Genomic DNA, 22,575 nt, shown 5'->3' with positions numbered 1-22,575 from the left:
AACTAAAAATGCTCAGCTTTGCTGCCTACATGCCTAATATGCCGACATGATACCTAATGGTATACTTCCAAATGATGAGATTGTGCATACGGAAACGCTCCTCCACGTAATTGTATTAGATTCAAAGATATTCTAAAGCGGCAAGATTGCTTTCGCTAATCGGCAAATAACACACATGGGGCTAGACTTGGCATGCAGATAAATAGAGGTCGATGCAAGAAGCATTAAAAGTAATATGATAGATAACTGATGAAAGATAAATTGTAGAACTTAATAAAAACTATGCACTTGTTGATTTAATCTCCTCCTCATGAAAAATGTGGTTAATTTTAACCTTTATCCGCTCAAGGTGCCGATGCATGCTCCCCGTGTTTAATCGCATATAAATATTTGTTTATATTGTTTTGAATTTGCTTTACTTTTATACTAGATATAATATGAATGTTCATCACTCATGATAAAATATTCTCCTTCTACAGTATTTAGCTTTTATCTATAACAAAGTATTTGAATGTGTAGCGCCTGACGCGTTCTTGAGTCGGGCTTCAGCTTTATGAGATTGACTGCGGAAATTGCCGTGAGAACGAAAGGAGTAATGGGTCAATGGAACAGTGTACACTCCAGATTGCTCTGACTTTTCCACCTATTACTATGTTCTATGACATTCGTTGATAGAGTTATCCACTTTTATCAGCGAAATCAGACCTCACCATCTTCCGTTCAGCTCGCACATGGGAAAATGAAATCCAGCGCGCAGATACATGGAAGCGTATTAATTTCTACGAGGACAACCTCATTATCGCATACAACCATCATTTTGAATCCCGTGAAACGAAGGCAGTAACTAGGTTTTATTGTCTCGCAAACGAGAAAACACCTTCGTGGGAGGAATGCCGCCAGGCTCTTGTGACCTTTCATTATGTGCAGAAGATGGTAGGGCGAGTCTCCGGGACCAAGCAACCGGAGGGTCAAGGCTCGGGAACTGCGATGCCCATGGGCGTCCTCGGCCACCGTAGTCAAGCTGGGTAATTGTCTAGAAGCCGAGGCTCATCTAAGAGATGATGAGCGGGACAGGCCGAGGGCTGCTCGCCCTGATTACGTTCTCTCCTCTCCTGCCTCCCTTCCGTAAGGTACACACAATGGAGACATTTTGATGACTTACATTCATCTTTCTTCTCTGAATTTTATGTTATTTATTTATTGCGGTAAATTTCACTACTTTTGCGAAAACTTCAGGAAATCACCAGTGAAAATAAATCATATTCGTCCTCCTTAAGCCTGTGGTTCATTTTGAGGGGTCAATGGAATATAGAACACTCTTTCGATTCGTCTAGCTTTGCCGCTGATTATTTCGTTTTGTGATGGCGGACGTTTTTTTGGATAGAGGTATCCACTTTTATCAGTTAAATTAGAACGCACCATCTTCCATTCATCATCAGCATGAGTGTTTTCTGCGAACTTTAATTTTTTAACCGTTAGTTTTGACAGATAAGCCATAATTCTATCGGAGAACAAATTTTTTGCATTATTTATGTTAGTAAGAATGGCAATATAATCATAAACACCATTCGCATTTTTTTAAGTTTGGAAAATAACTCTTTGTTCATTCACCATGCATGGCTTCAGTTAAGTGCTACGCCTACACTCGATTTTAAAGCTCTTTTACATTTCATAGAAATAAACGTTAAATTACTACATTTGCTTTCAGGTAAAAAAAATCTGAATGTTTTTAAATTTAATTCCGTTGTATCCCACAATGTGGAAAATTTTAATCCTACTTGGCTGAAAATCTGGGAAAGATATTACAGAATGCAAGTAATATAACTCAGTTGTTATGATTTTTCTGCAATAAGGCCTTTCACTCTGACCCAAAATCCTGATCTATTGATATATCTCGTGAATAGATAGAAAATATAAGTTATTTCGAAAAAACTTCTTCCTTATTCGGGCATTTTTCATAAATTGAAAATTATAGAGTTTCCTCCCAATTTTAATGAGTTAGTGACGTCGTTAAAGTTTTGATTTATTAAGTCATTTACAGACAGTAAATCTTTGATAGATAGAATTGCTCATTACAGCCGTGACCCAAAGGTAGCGGAGATGAAGTGACAATCTGCAAGAGTCAGTGATGTCATGCTGTTATCAAAGAAAATTATGACGTCATTATTTTATCAGTCATGATTTCGCCGCGAAAATCTCAAAAAGTAAAAAATTATTGAAAAACGAAAAAGTACAGTTCTCTTTATTTTAAAACTCTCTCGCAATGTGAGATTTAGAACTCTTGACTATGATAAAAACGTGGTAAATGAGTCTATCTAACAACGTTTAAAGCCTAAAATAAATGCATCTTTCTTTCAATATAAGGAGTAGAGCTTTACGGTCTTGAATAGGAATTGTAAGATGAAGTGCTCCATCAGCGCCGAACCGGTTCAGTGTATTGGTTTGTGGGGATAGACTAAAGACCGCAGGGACAAAAATAGCCTCTCAATCGGCAAGCATTCACTCATTCAATCACTCACTCACACACACACTAACACACGCAGGCTATAAATGCTAGGAGAAGTAGCTCCAGAAGAGCGAGTGAAGATGTAACATAAAATAAGAGAGTGTGCGAATAGCCCTATTTCGGCCTCCAAAAGGCCCATTTTAACGCGAAGAATTATCTTCACAATAACATAAGGTTGAAGTGATGGACAAGTAAGTGTGGACATCGCCGGAATAAATGGACAAAATGAATGTGGAGGTGGAAGGGGGTAACGAATTGGTGGGTCATAAAGTGGGCTGTGTTTGATCCCTGCGGTCTTTATTCCATCTCCGCAAACCAATGCAGTAATATCCGGGTCAAAGTAAAACGGACAAGTAGAAAACGTTACGGTTACTGGAGAATTTCATCTTACAATTGCATCTTTCTTGGTTTTTTTGGACACGTTCAAGCTTTGGACACATAGTAAGGTACCATTTTCTCATCAATTGACAAATAATGCGCAAATATTCCGAGTGGTAAAAATTTCTAATTCAAGCCATGAAATAGGGGTCATACCATTTTATCATCTATAATTTTTGTCCTGACAGGAATTGTCCGGTAAAATTAATTTCAATTAAATATGTGAAATACATGCTCTTCTGAGAAAAATTTCGCTTTGACTCGTTTCTTTCAAACTGTTATGCATGTCTATTTTATAGTGGACTAAATAATGGGTTAAATAATGAATCACCTAACATAAGATCTAAGAATTTTAATTATCAAATATGACGATTTCCGTCAAATACATGGAATAAAAAGGAGTAGGATTATATTTGACTTAAAAAAAACATATTTATCTTGCGTATCAGTGATTTGATAATTGACAAATTTTGAGTATTTTTTTAAATATCTCAATACTTATGTAATGTCATTATTATCTCACTAAAAATCAGCTTAAACTTATAATTATCGACAAAAGAGAATTCTCTATGAATAAAATTCAATTGAAACTATTTTTTGCATTTCTTAATAATGTTGCGTTTCCGCAACTTTGGCCGCAAATGGTTTAAGCGCAGCTGAAACTAGTGACGCCAAGTGTAAATAGGTATGTATCTTTTCTCCGGAATGAAAACATTTAGCTGCTGAAGTCAGGCCCAATTAACTTGACCCGATTCTGCTCATAGAATTTGAAACTGTGATGAAAGTAGCAGCGTTAGAACTAACGAAGTATGAAAAAAAATTACCGTCTAATTTTTTCATCATGTTCCCAAATTAAGTCTCTTCTTTATTTATTGGTACCTCACACAATACTTTGAGAAATACCAACAATAGCTGCATTTTTTTATTTTACGCACATTCTAGTAGAAAGATCTTTTTTGTCAAAACTAATTTTTTGCAGCACTTGAAGCGAATCGTATAAAATGTCAGCGGTAGATTATCCACGACCATATATATATCATTATTTGGCAGTTACGGTGTGCTCACTTCCGTTCTTTAATCTTGGGATTATTTTCTGCTTAAGGAACAATTTATTTCTTTAAGTTTCCAGCTGAGTCAGTAAGAATTGGTAACATAAGGAGGGCGATGTTCAGGAAACTGAGATGAAAGATGGCCACTTTGAAGGTCGGAAAAGTGCAGTAAATCAAATCATCACAGAGAAATACTCAGCCCATTTCGAATGTGATTAATGACTTTCACTTGTTTGAAATTATTAGCTCCAAGATCTTTTGTCTTTTTCTTTAGAATGATGACTTTGTGTATTTTTTCCTCCAGCGATATCTGCGTTTTCATGTTTCACGTTGAAAGACAGATGCAATATATTCACCTATGAAGGTGATATATTTAGTTTCTCCGACACAAAAATACGGATGGAGAAAGCACCCTCAATAAATTATTATGGATATATTAGCACCAAGTAAGAAGATCCAATTAAGTCTTCGGAGTATTTGGGAAAATCTTATATTGGATTCGACATTTTGTGAAAAAATCGATTAGAATTTGCCGTATTACGTTCATTGAATTTCAAATGTAGACGTAATTATTGTTACCTTTGTAGAATATAGAAATGTATATATGATTTAACACTTTCCCGGCGAACAACTTTTGAAAACTCTTCTCGGGATACCGCGCGGGTAAGATTATAATAGAGCGCTGACGTTTCGGGTACCGACTCGCTACCCATTCTCACGGCTACTCAGTAGATTCTCAGTAGATTCTCTGAGTAGCCGTGAGAATGGGTAGCGAGTCGGTGCCCGAAACGTCGGCGCTCTATTATAATCTTACCCGCGCGGTATTGAAATGTAGTCATGCAATCAATGCATAAAAATGTACACACTTAGTCTGTGAATTGAAAGTTGGGGAATGCAGCATTTTGTAATTTGAAACCGTTGTGGTTGTCATCCTTAAGACCTTATGTTCTGCGCCATGCCTTCACAGTGATGGTGAACGGATAGAATCTCGCTAGCGTATGGTATAAAAAGAACCCACTCTTTGAAAAGTGGAAACAAAATGATGACAACTAGGGTCGTGATGATTATGACGCGAGGTGCTTTAAATTTTATCAAGAGCCCTTTCGTTATTATATTTTAGTGATTCAATATCTGCTGAAAAAATGTGTCAACTTAAACGTATTCAGAATCATTTATTTATCATATTAAGAAGGCTTAAGCAATGTGATATTGAATAGCAAGCTCTTTCTTCCACTTTGAATTAGCTTGTGAGATCCTGTTTGGATTCTGACCACCAGACTTATTCTGTTGGGCTTTAGTAATCTGAAATACCGAGGAATGTGTCAACCATCAAGAAAAACAGTTGTGCACTAAATATCCGCATAATAGTCAGCATTATACATGTACAGTACATATCAAACTGCTATTAATGGTGGGTAGTTCATTTTGTGCTAATAATTCGATATTATTTTCAGATTAACATGGATAGGCAATTGTGGGGATAACTGAGAAATAGCATCAATATTTTCGAGATCGCTTGTGATGCACAGCTGCCATTATCGAAGTTTTATAAAATTTGACATCAGTATTTCATCTCGAAAATTGCTTTTTCTTTCAATACAATATTCTATATTGACCTTAAAATTCGTAAGCAATATAATACTTAAAAAATATACCCAATATTTCTCTTTTAATGAGCCATGATAGCAGAGATTTCAGTATTAAATGTACAAAAATAATCAAAACCTAATGGATTGTTATAAACAGTATATCCAAGACGGGCATTTACGTGAATATGATATTAAACTGGTCGTTGATTCAATCATTAAGGAGGCTATTTTGTTGTATATTCGGGATCTAATCTTCATCCACGGAGTTTTTTAACTCTTAATGACTAGGTACTAAAAATATTTATCTAAATATTCATAGGATAAAACCCTTTAAAACAAGATAAAGGCTCCTTTTTCTTTAAGTGTTGCTTTGGATTTTGAAATCTAGCGTTAAAATATTTGCGCTTGATTTACGCCATATTTTTTACTATATTATCCAATGTAGATAATTTTTTGCTTGTAAGAGCGACTGCCGAAATCTGTAATTTGTGGGTATCAACTTCGTAACCGGCTTATTAGCGTCATCTTGTCACTATTATGGCGTTGCAAATCCTCTTTCTTTGTCCCAATCAATGGGGGAAATATAGGTGTCACAAATTAGCCTGAAATAAGCTAATAATTTGAACTGATCGGACTTTGGTAACTGCTGACTGCTACAGACTCGTTTCTCAATTTTCAAAGAGGGTGTATAGAGTATGCAAAGGTAGCTTCATTGTCAGCGTGTATTTGGCAACTCACTCTGGCCAATATTTTGCTAAAAACTACCTACTTATTTAAAAAAACTTATTATGCTTTTGCCAATAAATATCATTTATCACTAAGTTAAGCTTTTTTTATCAGTAAGCTACTGCAGAAAACTACACTTTGTGGTGATGTTATGGTAAAATTTCGCCTTACACGACGCTTTCTTCTAGGTTTCACGAAACAAAAGTTTTTGCATCGAGTATAGATCTGTAATTTCGTTTGTTTCAAAAGTTTATTATGCTTATTACGTATGAGCTGTCATTAGAATTGGATATACTTACGAAACAGCTGCCAGATTTTTGCAAATTATTTCCCCAAGCAAAAAATTCATCTCACATGTCTATCCCTTTTTTCTTATTTCCATCTGCATGTGTTCTTCAAATTTCCTTGACCAGGGTATTTTCACTATGAACACTGCACATTTTTTAAGAGAGAACAGCTGGTTTTTTCCTATCTATATCAGTAATTTTGGTATTATCCTGTGCAATTGCAGCTTTCCTATCCTAATACGAGTATGGCGTGCTGATTCGAGGATATCAATATAAATACCCCATTGAAATGTGAATATTCTTGAACTACACTCTCAAGAATCTGAGAGGAAACCCTACGACTCATCTGACACCAATAGCATCGGTCGTTGGAAAGACCGATTGTCGTAACGAGGCGTTAGGGGTGCGAGAAGTGCGACATTGAATCTTTTTGTAATTCATGCTGAGGTGACTTAAACCTCGTGCATCTTGGTAATCCCCCTTGATTGCTTGGCGTGGATTGAAATCACTCGCTTGAGAGTTGAGTACTCAGCCCTGACTTACTCATACCACATCTCAGTAGATAAGGTAGTGAGGCTTTCACCTCAATTGCTTGTGGCATGTCTAATGGTAAAATGCCCCCTGTTAGTATTTCCCAGTGGCAGTGGACGAGATAAAAATAAATTAATTTTGCTGTGCTCAGATATTTAACAAAGTTTAATTTCATTTAATATAAATGTAATGTTCCAAATAAAAATCTTTACTCATTTAATATATTTTAAAATAATACTATTCATAAAATATTCTGTTCTATAAGATTTAATTAATAATTCCCATGACATGCACGAGGTAAAGCTTGGTACTATTCGTGTGTACTTATTTTTTTAGGGTTAGATATATCCTAAAAAACTGATGGGTCAATTTAGAATTCATGCAATAATCAAAAACAATATCACTAGTTTTATTATTATGGCTCCAAATCATTTTTGCTGTGAATTCCATCTAAAAAGTCGGAATTATTGGGAAACTTTTGAAAAGAGCAACAATTGCAAGAATTTAAGTATTCAAGATTTTTATAGGTTTTAAAAAACAAGTCAACAATGCAAAAGTGAACTTTTTCCTTGTTCTGCAAATATTTCAAAAATGTTGTGCCAAATGAGCCAAATATCTTTTCATTTCTATTTTCAATTCGATTGTATGTTATTTTTATTAGCATATTTTAAGCACTGAAGTATATAAATTAGTATTAAAACACAATGCTATCCATTTGGACTACACAATTGAAGTCATACATAATTTTCAGTATAATTTTCTTTTGAGCAAAATCCCAACAAACTGTCTATGCATAAGAAAGGTCTTCTGAAGCACCCGTCGATGTCGATGTTCATGTTTTCTATTTTTTTCATGCTGATCCTCTATCTCGATCTTCTAATTTCTTTACATTGGTCCGCATGCATCAATTATCCTTGGCTATTTAAATTAATTGTTTACTTAGTCTTTTTATAAAGCAAATATGGACATTTTTATACCGTCAGCTTTCCGTTTCATTTTCACAGTGCCAATGATTATCCACATCCTTTTTGATGTCACCTTGAAATTATGTGGCAACTAAGTTCTTGTATTTTTCACTTTATGTTTTTTCTTCACTTTGGGGATGGAGAAAATCCACTTTCTGGCTCTGCATTAATGATAAAACTTCTTATGGATTTATTTTTATTAATTTCTGAATGTAGAGTTGAAATTTGAAAAACAACCACGAATCGTTGCCATTTCTCCATGTCTTGTGTATTCCTTTCAGCTCAGTAATTTTTTAAGGTTAATGTCACTCAATTCAAATGATGCATCTTTCCTCCATCATTTTAATGTATACTTCCTTCATAGACACCACTCTCCTCTTACGGTCATCACTCCCTTGATTCACAGCTCAAAGATTCCGTCAAATGCCTGTGCTCTATCTCCCTATTGTTCTCCATGAGTACCTATTTACGGTAATCGCTTCTCCTTCACCCGAGTAAACTTTCATGAAGAGGTTTCCCCTGATACAATACGGTTTGTTCTTTTATTATTATTTTCCTAGGGTTCTAATGGTTATGGGCTATTATTTCACATTCGCTGATTTTTTTTTTCCCTGAACATTTCTCATTTTTTCCTCACTTATTGTAAATTGTAATATATTTACTTAAACCAAGATAATGAATGCATGTAAAATATCATGTGTAAACGAAAAGGGTTTTTTTGTTGAAAACATTCCTAAGTGTTTTTATCTGCCTGATGATTTATGTTTGGGATTTGTAATATATCTACGGTAGTGATATAACACGCAGTTAATTACTACATATTTTCAGTTTTACTCTCATGAGCTATTATCAAACGAGTACGTTGTTGCATATTTGAAAATTGTGTTACATCATTACGAAGATATGACTCTTAACGCTAATAATCTTTTCCATTCTTGATCCAAGTATGATAGTTTCAATTATATGGATTCAAATTGAAAGAAATATGTATCTACTTTCAAGAAATTAATACCATTTTATAATGAACTGCCGCATCATTTTTTAAACGATGATCATTAAGGGCTTCAGAAAGAGGCGACAATACCTTATTGTGTGAGTACTCGTATTGCGCTTTCAAATTATGAACGGAAGTAAACAATATTGACTTAATCGGTGAAAAAACAAGGGGTCTGAATTATCTATAACTTATTTTTAAATTTCAATGTTTCACATTGCTCATTGCGAACCGTTGCAACGCATTTTCTAGTAGAAAAAAGTTAGGCATACCCATTCATGACTGAGCAAATTTAGTGCCTTCTGCTTATCTTTTAAGAATTACCCGCTGTCAGACGTCATTATTGGGTCATGAAGTACGTGAATGCTTTTGTTGGTGAGAAAAATATAAGCACCTTATAAAAAAATTGCAGATTCGCATTCCATATTATATTGGGGGCCGACTTAACGCCTCTCGATTACTTTAAATAAGACAGCCAGTAACGACTTGAGCTTAGTTGCTGGAAGTAGTTGATGTTTTACGTAGAAATAAAGCTCAGAGTTGTTAATGGCCAGCATTTGTAGTTAAAATTTTATGATATTTACGACTCGATGTTTTCAATAGATATTATTATCTTGGTTATATTAGGGCAACTGTTATTTTTTAGGTATCCGACAAGCGTCAAGTTTATCGGTCGTCATACAGGCAACAGGCCTCGGCAGAGGAATTCACGACCACAGTAACCGCCGCCAGATGTGTGGCTAGCGTGCGGGCGGGTCTTAAAGTCTCTAAGGCACACCAGGAGTGCCATCTTCTGCATGGCCGCTGGAAATGCAACCGATAGCTCTTTACTCACGGGAATGCGCGCCAAGCTGCTCGTTAGCGAAACCTTCACGTCCCTGAGAACTGCTGCAAAAGGAGACAGCTAAGCACTGAGCTCTCTGTGTATTTGCCTCTGTCTGACTGTGCAGTGCTACTCTTGACCTTTTGCCATCTTTCTGGCTCAGCGGCATCGACTGAGTCAAGAGGAGTGTTTACCTTCTACGTGAGAGACTACCGAGGGAGGTCGTTAAAGGATTTGACGGCGTGTTTGAAATTTACTGCAACATAAATCAGTGCCGTTCGACACGCAAAAAAATAGTGGTGATAGTGCATTCGACTGGTCTTCTTAATCAATTAAAGACGACGCATTCCTCCCGCTTAATTTCAGTTTATTAGTGACGAAATACTGGCTTAAAACTTATGTTTTCGACATGAAATTTTCTTGGAGTAAAGAATATAACCACGTCAACAATTTTATGTGCCTCAAAATGATCACTTCACCTCAGTTCTGCCAATAAAAATAGCCTTTTTGAATACATATATTCGCCAGGAAAGCATCAGATCTTTCTTCACCTCAGTATTTACCCGGAGGTAGAATTTTATATTTGATGTAAAGGTAAATAGTTACACATGTAGCTATGATGGATTTCTGCATGTAGCATATTCGGCTCCTATCCTATCAGTTAATAGAACATTTTCTTGTTTTTGTTTTTGCCCTCGTTGTTTTTAAGGGCATTATCTACGCACATCCATCCTCCAGTTTTAAATTGGTCGAATATGGTCGAAATTAATTTTCGAAGCAGAACATGGACAAATGACCAAAGTAATAACCATGCCTTGGAAGTATGGTGAAAAGCAGATGAGGGCAAATTTCTGGTACGAGGCGTGGAAACTCCTTAAAAACATTTTTTGAAAAGCAAGGTTTTGAAGGGGAGAGAGCCAGTTGTTACACGTAGCTCTCTAATCATGTAATCCAAGCGTAATAGCGAACTCATAATGCCGGAGAAAAAAGTGAAAAGGATTTGCACGGACTATAATCCGATTATAAGGCACCGCAAATAGCTTCATCTGTTTTAATATTTTACGACTTAAACACATCGCTACCCCTGCACCACTGTCATGTTACCTACATTTTTCTAAATTAATTTTTATTTAATACATCCGACTTAAACTCTTTATAAATAAATTTCATGCTTAAAGGATTCTCTTTTTCCAAATCATATGATTACTGTTTGATGAGAAAACGTTTTTCAGCTCAAACTCGGATGCTGTTACTTATTTCAGCATGAAAAATATTCAGCCCGGCTGTAACCAGGAATGAAGATTGCTGTTTGAGATTGTTAGATCATTTGAAATGAATAATTGGGGTCTGATAAATCGTTGAGCAATGTTAATTTTATGATAATAGTATCGGTAAGACACCACATTAAACAACGCTAAACAAATTGGTAATTTTTTAAATAAATTACGCTTTTCCGTGGAAGAGTTTCATTGAGGAGTTCCATAGTTATTGCATATTTTTCGCTTTGAAAAATATAAGAATTCAGCACCAAGGTTCATTATCCAAATGGATTTTTTTTACTACTGAGAAACAAATCTAGGAATAATTTTTTCACGTACTTTGGAAACGTTTTTCTCTCGATTTATATAAAAATACTCGATCGACCGATAGAGTAGCTCCAACTTCTATCACCCACGCATTAGTCTTTTGCAACACATTTGTATGTTTTTTAGCATCTCAAGGCTGAAAGTTTAAATTAACGACAACCCGTATATGCCAAACCTAAAATGATTATTTTCAGCTTTTTTCGCTATCGGTTTCTAAATTTCACGTCATGAATTTCAGAATACGTGGTAATATTGGTTATAGATAAGTTTTTTTCTCATAATGGCTTCTTTCTAATGAAAAAGGTGATTTTAGATGCGTTTTTTTTTGTAAAGTACATGACAAGGATAGCGTTAACGAAAAATGAGAAACGTATCAAAACCATTCCTGATACCTAAAAAATTAACCGATATGATGCCTCGATAAACTCAAAATTAGCGGTCCTGTGAATCTACGTTGAGAACCTATGTAATCTTCTCGATGAATGATTTCCTTTTTCCGCTAAACGCCTTCCCCTTCATGGAAAATATTTTGTATTCAATGCGATTTCTGAAAGCTTCTTGGGCTATACATCTAGTACGAATTTCCATTAGTGCTGTTGAGTTTTAAGTAGGCTCTCGTTACTCAACATGTAGGAGGTGATTTAAATTCATTATATCTAAAATGCATCACGAGTATTCAGCATAAATTCATTTCACCGATAAATTTTAAAATTACTTTTAATAAATTTAATATTTCCATCATGCAAATTAAATTTTATAATTCAAGTTTATATATAAATTAAGTCTGTATGAATATTTTTTTCAATGGAAAAGTCGTTTGGACATGAGATATTAAGGAGAAAATATAAATTATACACGTACCCATGAGGTGTATCTGAGCAATGAGAAAATTATATGAAAATAATGAAATTTCTTATATATTTTGGACTTATTTTTTGTCCTCGAAAAATTATGAGAATTTTAAGCCAGCAAAAGCAACATTAATCGTTTATGATCCATGCTTGTCAATACTAGCTTTGAAATCTAGGATACGAGCCCAACGGAGATGTGGTATTGTACTGTGGTGTATTGATCGCATCGCTAGGGATTCGATGGCTCCAGGTTTCCCCATCTCGGCAAAGCCTCTTTGCACCCGCCGCCAAGAAAAAATCCTTTCCAAGCTATTTCCTTTTTAGCGAAGACTTTCGTCGGGAACCGCAGGTGGCCTGAGGAAAGGAAGTGGCTTTTTTCTCCTCTCATTCCCATCCCCGCCGTGAATGTGTGAATTCCCCGACGATAGTATTAAAGGAACTCTCTTTCTCCCGTCGATTGGAAAAACCTAGTAAAGGTCGAACTCAAGAGTGTGCGATACATTCAAGCAGAGGATGGGGTACTGTTTTCAAAGATATCTGAGTGAAGTTACGAGTTACTGGATCGATTACTTTTTAGTTGATGTTTTCTTGTAAACGTTACAGTATCAAGTTGTAGCTAATCTTTTTGTTAATTACATCTCCGGTTATTAAATATCTGATTAGTATAAAAATTAGCATGATTTTATAGCCGTGGCCTCAACTTGAGAATAGTTGAAATGAACAATAAGTTTTATTGGGTAGGATAACCGCCACTTTAAAAACTGCCCCTAAATGTATAACTCATCCACCTCAACTTTGGAGTTTTGCAAAATTTTAACTAGACAGTATAAAACTGGCCCCTAATCTAATCTCGTCGCTCATTATTATTGTAATTTTCGTTATTTTCTACGTACTACTGTATCTTTGTTCACCAGCAAAAGTGGTCAGAATATGTAACGTTATCCCCAGTCGCAAGTTTTCTGCATTACCTGGAAATCTTGGGCTTTTTTATTAAATATTTGGCTGAGCTTACACTGTGATGTAACTAAAACTCTCAAGTGTGCTCAAGTTTTGCTAGAAAACCACCTTACAAAATATTCTCGTTGATGAACTTCTTAGACAAGAGAATTTTATAAAAAGTGAGTGACTCGCTTTGAAATGAAATGAAATTTTTATATACTAACAAGTAACTATAAATAACTGCAGTCTCATTTTATTAGTACCAAACATATCCTAAGTTGCATTCTACTGTTTAACGATCAAAAACGTTGTACTAAACAAGTTCTCCCACTTGAACGTGTGAGTCTTTTTTCCAGAGTCATTTTTCCTGAGTCCCACTTGTCTCGCACACTAGTGTGCGGTGTTTGTGAGGTGAGCTTTAGTGAACAAAGTTTGGACCTGTCTAAATTGTCGAAATAAGTTACGAAGTTACCACGAAAAGTTACCAAGAATTCGAGCATTTAACGATTTTTCGACCATTTATTTCTTTTATTCTTGAAAATTTCTTGAAAAAAAAACAGTATACTACATATTTCTCCGACAGTCTCAGGAAAACAAACCCAAGAAAAAACCTGGAAACTCAACGTCTCTTATGCAATTCAACGTTACAATTTTTAATACCTGCTTCAAAGTAATTGAAAGGTTTTGATGCATGGTACACGAACTTGACATGTATCGATTAGGGTATCTAATGTTGATTGCGCACCAGTATATTATCGTGCTTGTTTCCTAACTTTGGTGACTTTAGGTGAACTGTCACGTTATGCTTTTTTCTTTGACTTTAAGGTGTATCATAGCTCTGGTTAATGATCATCATTGCGTCTGGTTATTTTTCGTGATGATTGTAATTAAGATGACCTTTTTAACATAATGAGCATCGTCTAACAAAATTTAACCGTAATGAATTTTCTTTTGTGCATTAAAGAGGAATAATTTACTATTAATAATAATAGACTGAATCTTACAATTACGTACTTTTATTCCTCACCAGCCTTGTCCCATGTATTTTCCTCTGGCGCTTAAGTATTTTATTTTTTGAATTTAACGCACACATTTAGGCTGTAGTATGTGCTGCGTGGGCCATGTGGTCTTAGTTTTTGGGTTTTGCGAGCCGAGGAGCCGGTGTTTATTTCAGCTTCATTCAACTCCTCCGCACGTTTGGCTCCTCGCTCTAGTGATCGGGCACAATGATCCACCAGAGAGGTGGAACGCAACAAGAGAGCTCCCATGAGGACAAAGAAAGAATTGTATGGAAGCCAACTGTGCGAAGAAGCTCACTGAAGGCTTATAATATCCCTTTGTGTGTACTCATGATGGTATCGATAGAGATGCATGTAAAAAAATTCTAGGATAGTAACCATGTCTGGAATTTGAAGGTCGAGAGAAGGTTGTGAATGTGGAATTAAAGGTGGTGGAAAAAAGGTGGTGACGGCTTTCAATTCATTTCAGCCATGTTAGAACTCCAGCTTGAAACCTAACTAGTATAGGTAATCAAGTTTCCCCAGCAGATCGAGTTCGAAAATCTTAGTATGATAGATGATGACGTTTAAAAGATAAGTGTATTTGCTCAAGTATGAAATAGGTTTTTTAATTATTATTGATAAAAAGAACTAATAGAACGGCAATATTTTTTTTTGCAACCCGCGAAATTACAATCTTGCAACGCAATGATAATATAGCCCCTTCCACGCTCTTCCTCGAGTCTGGGCTATGGAAAAAATCTTACAAAATCTTGTTAGTTTTAGTCACAGTAAATATTAATTGGGGTAGTGGAATTTTTAATATTGAGAGACTGTCGTTTTGTGGGTTGCAAAACTCGAAGTGCTTTTCTGCTTCTTGCTCTCCATAATATCTCGGAAACTAAGGCTGATTGGAAGCTTGAGCAAATTCTCATCTACGAGTATATCATATATGTAGTACATTATATACTCAGTACGTTATAGAATATTCTCGTATCCCTAAAAATATCATTTTCTATCTCACTGCTAAGTTTTAGCGGGATTTGCTACTTATGCTTGGTGGTGGTAGTAAGGTTATGGAAAATTACCTTCTTATCCGGAGCAGATAAAAATGCCATAAATATGAAAACACCTCATGAATGAATGGAAAACTGCGTCATTGGGCATTATTAACGAAGCTCATTCCTACGGTAATTAATATTTGGCTATTAAAAACTTAGATCTATTAGAAAAATCTAACATATTATATTTATGCAATCAATAAAAAATTACGAATCAGTAAATCTAAGAAAAATGTCAAGGTATCTATTTAGGTCAAATGCTCATGTTTCGCTCCCGACTTTCTGTTTTTATTCGGCCTTAAGAAACATCAAATTAGCTGAAATTTATTGTTTGTCATTACTCGTTATGATAGCCTATCGGCTAATCTAATAATTGTTAATAATTCAGGTCATTAGCTAGCTACTTATGTCACTACTACTAGCTACCACTTACTTCACTTATGATTGAGTAGCTTGCAAACGAGTTGAAATGAATTTTCCACAAAATTTATGAAAAAAACATTAGTTATTCTTCATTCTTGCTCAAAAGCTTAAAATACCTTTTAGTGCACATTTGTTTAATCACTGAAAGTGTTTGTTCCAGTAGTGTAATGATTCGTCAACTCTTTTGCTATCTTCGGCGTTTATCCCATCCTCATATTTCCTCCCTGACCGTTTTCCACTTAATCGCACCACGTTGTTCCGCAATTTTTCCTAGTTAAAATCTCTTTGTTTACATAACGATATTCATGGTGGTGTTCAACAGAGTTTTTGGTATTTCTAAAGCCTCTCAGGCAAATGCAGTGTTTTTCTCGAAATAAAGTTGTCTTTGTAGTAGCAATTATGATTTGCTTTAGAAGAAGAGGATTGATTAAGAAGTCACGTGGTTTATATTTGGTATTTTTATGCATGCGTTTGTTGTTATTTTTATACGCTATTGTGGTTTGCTTGTGTTGAAAAAAATTATGGCTCTCCATGGTGTTGAGCACGCAAACATGTAGTTATGCGAGCTGTGTCGATGGCTCGCACGTCTCTGTAATATCAATCATCTGCCCAAGGATCGATACTCGGTCGCCTTTCAACAGTCAATAAAACGCCAGGGGTCCCGATGATTTCCATTCATGGGCGTCACCGATGGCAACGAATAGGATCCATTGTCGGGATAGCTTTCAATGCAACCTTCCACCGCCTCACGATTTATAGCGTGTCTTCCCTTCTCGAGGTAGCGCAGAAGCGACTTTATACGCTCGCCTGTCGGGAGGGGTTCTAGTGACGTTGAGTGTCAATAAAATCTCAGCATTCCGTGCGAGCATTTTCCGCTGCCTATTAGCATCTCATGTGGCACCTATTCTTTGCGGTCGACGATTTTTTTTCGACCTTTGAGGGCAAATAATGCGTACTTGGAGCGCGATATGGACACCCCATTGAGACTTTTGAGCCATATTTCCGCTTTAGCGAGGATAACGATAGTTATTCCCGTATTTGAGCCACCTACCTTTCAAGGAATCGCGATGGTGCGCATTAAGAAGTTTATCGTAATTGGGGTTGAAATTTTTTCTGATCCGTTCATGCCAACATTGGAAGTTTGCTTTATTCACCTCTTTTTCCATCCTTAAAAACTTCTAAAAATAAAACAGAAAGTTTATTTGAGTCTTTAAAAAAGTCTTTTCCTTTTCTAACGTGAATTCTCACCCTTGTGCATGTACTACTGTGACCCCTGTTAAACTTGTCTAGGATTTTTAGGCAGAAATAACATGTAACGTAACAAAGTTTTTGTAAAAAAGTCCAATGCCCAGTAATTTTGCTACCAGCGTGAGAATCTAATATGTAGTAGAAAATACTTAAAGCTCAATATCTGAGTTAATTATTGAGATTAAGTTTTACTATGTCGATAATTATTTTAAAAGTAGCCTTAGAAAATCGACATAGTATACGCTTACGTTTCATTTTGCAAAATGTTGCTTGAAAAAATCAGATTACAGTATCAGAAAACTCTAAACATTTATTAAAAATTAAGATGGAAACCATTTTTTTTACTTATAAATATTTGAGCATGATTAATGCGTCACCTATTAACCTTTTGATGCATAACAAAAATATTTCTATGCTTTGATGGACAACTTTGAATTATTATATGTGTGTTTCAAGTAAAATACAGGTTATATAAAAATATTCGATGGAGGAGAAGTCTATTATGTAACTAATCAGCGTCAAGTATTTCGTGGAAATTTAAAGACGTAGTTTTCATTGATATGAATTGTTTTTAGACTTATATTATGCATTTTTTATTTTTGTAAAAATTTTACCTACTTAAGTAAATGCATTGTTGATTATTTCATTAGGTATTTTGCTCCAAAGAGAAGGTGAGAGGCATATTGTCTGCGTTATTCGCATACATATGCAACTTTCGAGGTACCAGGGGATATTCAAAATCATGATTACGTAATTAAGCTTTCCGTTCCTGGCATGCTGGAGATTAATTAGGTTGGAAATGTAATTGTTGGAATTTTATTTCACTGTTGTGATATTTTTGGGTGGATTCAGGTATGCCTTTCTCTTTAAGCTTACTCTGCGCTTTTTTGTGAAGACTATGGTGTTTAATGTCAACCTATTCAATGTAGAGTCATGTCTATGAAATAATAAGATTTGTATTACGATGCTTTGTCAACTGGCTTTAAGCATAGTTAGCACCTATGGTTATAAAGGTGGATGAGGGATTGCTAGATTATATGATTCACAATGGTGAGCGGCGCAAAATTATTCCTTTTCACGTTTGGTAATTGTAAAATGTAAACTAATTCGTGGAATTTTAGCAATATAAATCTCCATTTATGCTAAATTATCTGGTATATTTTTTTACTGTTGCTACTCCACTATTTCCTCCTTACTGCAACAAATAAAACGTGTGTGCTTGAATAAAAAATTTTCAATCGAATTTTTTTTAAGGATAGGTGGATTAAAAATAAGTCGATTTTTGTTAAAGCTACAACTTTCGTTATTATAAAAACATGTAAGCGTGGAATTAAAGTAAAAATATTAGTCCATACATGCGATCGTTTTAGATAATATTCGCTGGAGTCTTAACTGCTACAATATTCTTCCGAATTTCTTATCCTCTCTCTTTTTTATTATCCGCCTTATTCAATCAAGACCAAGATTGTATTGTGGGAATTTTATTTTAGGTACTGAACAAATGACGAGCTTCTGTCATTGTTGACTTTTGCCCTGCATTGTAGAGATATAACTCATAATCACTTATAAGTAATGAAGTGCTTATAATTAATCACAGACTTTAATTAAATGTTTGAACTTCACCTGCTCTCGCATAAAAAAGACTAAATTTAATCTTCAAGACCGACCAACTGGAAGGAGGACGTCCCAAGGCTTCCTGTGCACCACAAAATTACTCGTGAAAAACCAAGCATGCAATTTCTAGAGCATGACCTATTTCACTTCATGGCCAGGTTTGTGAGATTTTCTCGGTAAAAAATAGCACGTATTGAATTCATATCGTGGAAAATCGAACTTAGATGTGTAGTTCGTCTATTTGATTCTATAAGAATTTCTTCGACGGAAAAGCCTGATATATCTCCTACTTTTGCCGATTAGTTTAGTTATTTGTTCAATACAAGGTCACACTTTAAGGTGATGTAACAACATGGATTTACTGGCAATAAAAGTTACATTTGTGCGTTTAGATAACTTAAATGGATCTTGGAATACTTAGTTTATCTTTTTATTGCACTTATACATTAATTTCCATGAGAGGAGAAACGGCGCAGAAATGAAGCTATTGCCTAAATATTCGACCGGTATTTTGGTAAGAATCAATAAGAATTTTTCGATTTGAGTGCAACGAGGAGATATAACTTTCTTTACTGCAGTGTAGCAGTGTGCAGCAAAATACCTCAAATTCATTGCATAAATATATTCATATCTATGCAAACTTAAATTCAACTAATCATAATGACTGGGATGAGCTGTACTTCATCCTTCCCCGAATATATATCCTTGGTTTGATCTATAAATAAAGATGTACCTAAATGTTTCATATTTTTCGCAGAAATATAATTTTGAATAAGTAGAATAGTCTCTTATTTATAATAGATACTATATACTTATCTCCCAAGCAAAGCGAATATGGGATTGAATGGGGAAATGGAATGGGATGCCTTTCTTTTCAAAAATATTTTATTTCTTAAACTTGGGCTCACTCACTCATTAATTTATGAGTTAAAATCTGTTTTTAATCAATTAATAATATCTTCCGCAGGTTTGCTGGATACCTATTGATCGTTCCATTCTTCGAGACTTCGTTACTCCCCTGTCAATCAACGGTAAGTGGCCTTACTTTAAATAATATTTATCTTGGGTTTATTGAAACATAAAAATGATTGATGACTTGAACCTCGACTTTTATCATTGGAAACGGCCTAAATTATTTGAAAGAGAAGTTCAACCTCAAAAATGACATAGAACACAAAGACAGGGATTTACCCTTTTGAGTGTGGTGAACTGTATTTAAGTTCTGCGGCGTGAACATCGCTAAAATTCAACTGATTTGCATTGGAAATTATGGAACTTGAAAAAGGGTAATGATCTGCGATCTGCAGAGCTATAGGCCCTAACTTTGATTCCGGGTGCTGGGTAATTTTTCCCGGGGCAGTTTTTGTGAACCTTTGGAGATTTGACTGATAATTTTTTGATGAAATCTTAGGTAATGAATACTTACTAGTCTGATATTATAATAAATATTTTATGAAACTCGCGGAACGTGTTTTTTATATTCAACGGCATTTCTGTGTAAAAGTGGTCATTTTGTGCCTTCATAATTTTATTTCTTACCACTGAACCGCTAAACTCTTTGCTCCAATTCAGTCCAAATATTTATTCATGGCATTTTACATGCATCTGTTACCGCTGTTTGCAAGAAAAATAACCGATTGAGGAATATTTTCTGGACTATGAGGTTTGCGGTATAAAATGAAGCAAATGCCACGGAATTTTATAAACAACGATATCACGCCAAAAATCCTTTTAGTATTCTGACGAATCATTGGTATTTTGAAGAGCTATCTTATTATTAAAATAATAAAGAATCTTTTTCCTTCACTTCGTGGAAACGATATAATCCTGTTGAAAACGAATTCGCAACGGTGTGGTTCAATTTTGCCGGTTAATATGGATTGAAAGGCTCTTGAAATACTTAAATATCCTATTTTGGCCACGCGTGTGTCTTACCGATTATTGTGCACAATGCGAATTTTGTGAATTAGCGCCAAAATTACTGGTATTGTACCTGGCTTTGGAAAACGAATGGCACCACAAGCGCTCGCCTTTAAACCATTACGAACGTCGATGCGCTTGAAAAACACACAGCGTGTGACTGACGGCCAGCGCATTGAATTCACCGAATTTGGATTATAATTTTGGGGAGAAAAGAACCACACAGGGGAACGGGAAGTAATACAATAGTATTTCCGAATTAGGTCTAATCTGCGGCCGAGACAGCTGCTGTAGACAGCTGATGAAAGCGTTACCGTGGTAACTGGGAAGTTTGTTCAATCGATTCTAGTCTCAAAAATGTCGGCTACATGCGTGTACTGGAGATTTATTCAATGTCTTAAGCGAAAAAAATTAAGCTACCCTTTGCTTTTTCGGATGAATTAGAGTCAAAATTTAACATATAATTTCGGGGTTGAAATCGATACCTGTTCAAATATATGTTATACTTTAAAGACTAAAATGTAACTACAACATCATACGTAGCGGGTGAATTATAGATTTCAATGCTAAATCATCTTTTGTCTCAAATAGTAATGGTAGAGGTGAGGCTAGAAAGCGATGTACTGTTTAACCTTTACGGTATGTTTTGCCTATATAATCATGTGAAATGAAATACATGTGCTCGTAGAAATTGAAAGCGGTTGTTATAAAAAAAATTGCTAAATATCTTATTTTCCGATGTGGTTTGTATTAATTCTACGGTTTAAATTCAATGTGAAGAGAATTTGGCACCATATGTATTGGAGTCAATTTATCCTCTCAGTTTCGTCATTCTTAGTTTTGGATCAAAATAGTCACTGTGTGTTACATTCATGTGTAATCAGAACAAGGTTAGTGGAATTTGAACGATGCAATAGTTATATGCTGGTATTTTTGCTCTCCTGTTTTAGTTCTAGTTTCACCATGATTTTTTAAACTTCTTCTTCTTAAGTCGTATTCTCACCCGCTGACATTCCCAAATTAACATTGTTAATAATAAAATTTGCTCTAAATAATGCATGTTTCAGAGGAAAGTTGCATTCTTAAATTTCGAGGCTGATCATCTTCGTCTACTTACTCAACCGCTAGCCACCTCAGTAGACAAGTGGCGGGAGGTGTTACGGCACCAACCTGTAAGAATAATTTAGGAAAAAATCAGAATGAATTTTTGGTTGGCTTTGTGAGAGACTTGAATTTCAGGGTCTGGCATTTATTAAAGTCCTTTCTTCTTTTAGGGGAGAAAGAACAATTTCCCATAGCAATGCGTCCAAAAAATGTTTCTCTGCTACAAGGTAAAAAAAATAATGCCCAGTTTCTCAACGTGACTGAAATAAGTAACCATCGGCATTTTTGCAAAAAAAAAACTCTTCTGACGACGAAACACGTTTGCAGGGGGTATGTCATGCATAAAATGGCCTCCAATATGGGACGGGTTGAACGGAGCTCACATCAAAGGAATAATAAGGAGGGGCTTCGCGGGGGCAGAGTGCATATTTGTGCAGGCACCTCGCTTTTTTCCAATATCTCCGACAGGTGTCCCCGTTGCACACTCCTTGTGAAAGGAGGGTACTAGGGGGGCGGGAAGGCATCCTTATATCGTTGACATCGCTTTTGACATTTTGTCGCGAGTGGTGTCTCAAAGCGGAAGCACCTTTCAATCTCTTGGACTCAGCCGCCCGACGAGGTGACTTCATTCGTGAGAGCGGTAATCAGTTTTCAAGCACCTTGCAACTTGAATTGAAGTTCTGCTATTGAAAAATTCAGTGGACACATCACGTCCTCGTGATCAGTCGCATTTTTCTTTCATAGTTTAACAAATCACGCTTTTAAAACTAACATTGTCATCTTCAAATTTTCAGGTGATGTGGAAAAAGAACTCGGTCAAAATTGTACCCTATCTCACGTATGATAATCACATGACGAAAATATTTTTAGTCCTAGACTTTCAGATTTGAGAGCCAATTTATAATTAAAACAAGTCTACTATTATTCAACACACGCTGAGGAATACCCTAAACTTTCAAGTGTAACGCGCGTCATACGTGTTT

At 35.5% G+C, this 22,575-nt stretch overlaps 1 protein-coding gene across 1 annotated transcript in view; it reads left to right on the top strand.

Annotated features, from left to right (window-relative positions):
- Positions 1 to 22,575, top strand: part of LOC124156252 (putative tyramine receptor 2) — an 844,454-nt gene that overhangs the window by 678,941 nt on the left and 142,938 nt on the right. The window contains exon 8 of the mRNA XM_046530670.1: positions 19,536 to 19,599. The gene's annotated coding sequence lies outside the window, so the exon portion shown is untranslated. The remainder of the gene's footprint in view (positions 1 to 19,535; positions 19,600 to 22,575) is intronic.

The sequence above is a fragment of the Ischnura elegans genome, chromosome 3 (assembly GCF_921293095.1).
Source record: "Ischnura elegans chromosome 3, ioIscEleg1.1, whole genome shotgun sequence".
NCBI classification, from domain to species: domain Eukaryota; kingdom Metazoa; phylum Arthropoda; class Insecta; order Odonata; family Coenagrionidae; genus Ischnura; species Ischnura elegans.
Note: the sequence above shows the minus strand (reverse complement) of the source record. Positions and strands in the feature narration are given on the sequence as shown.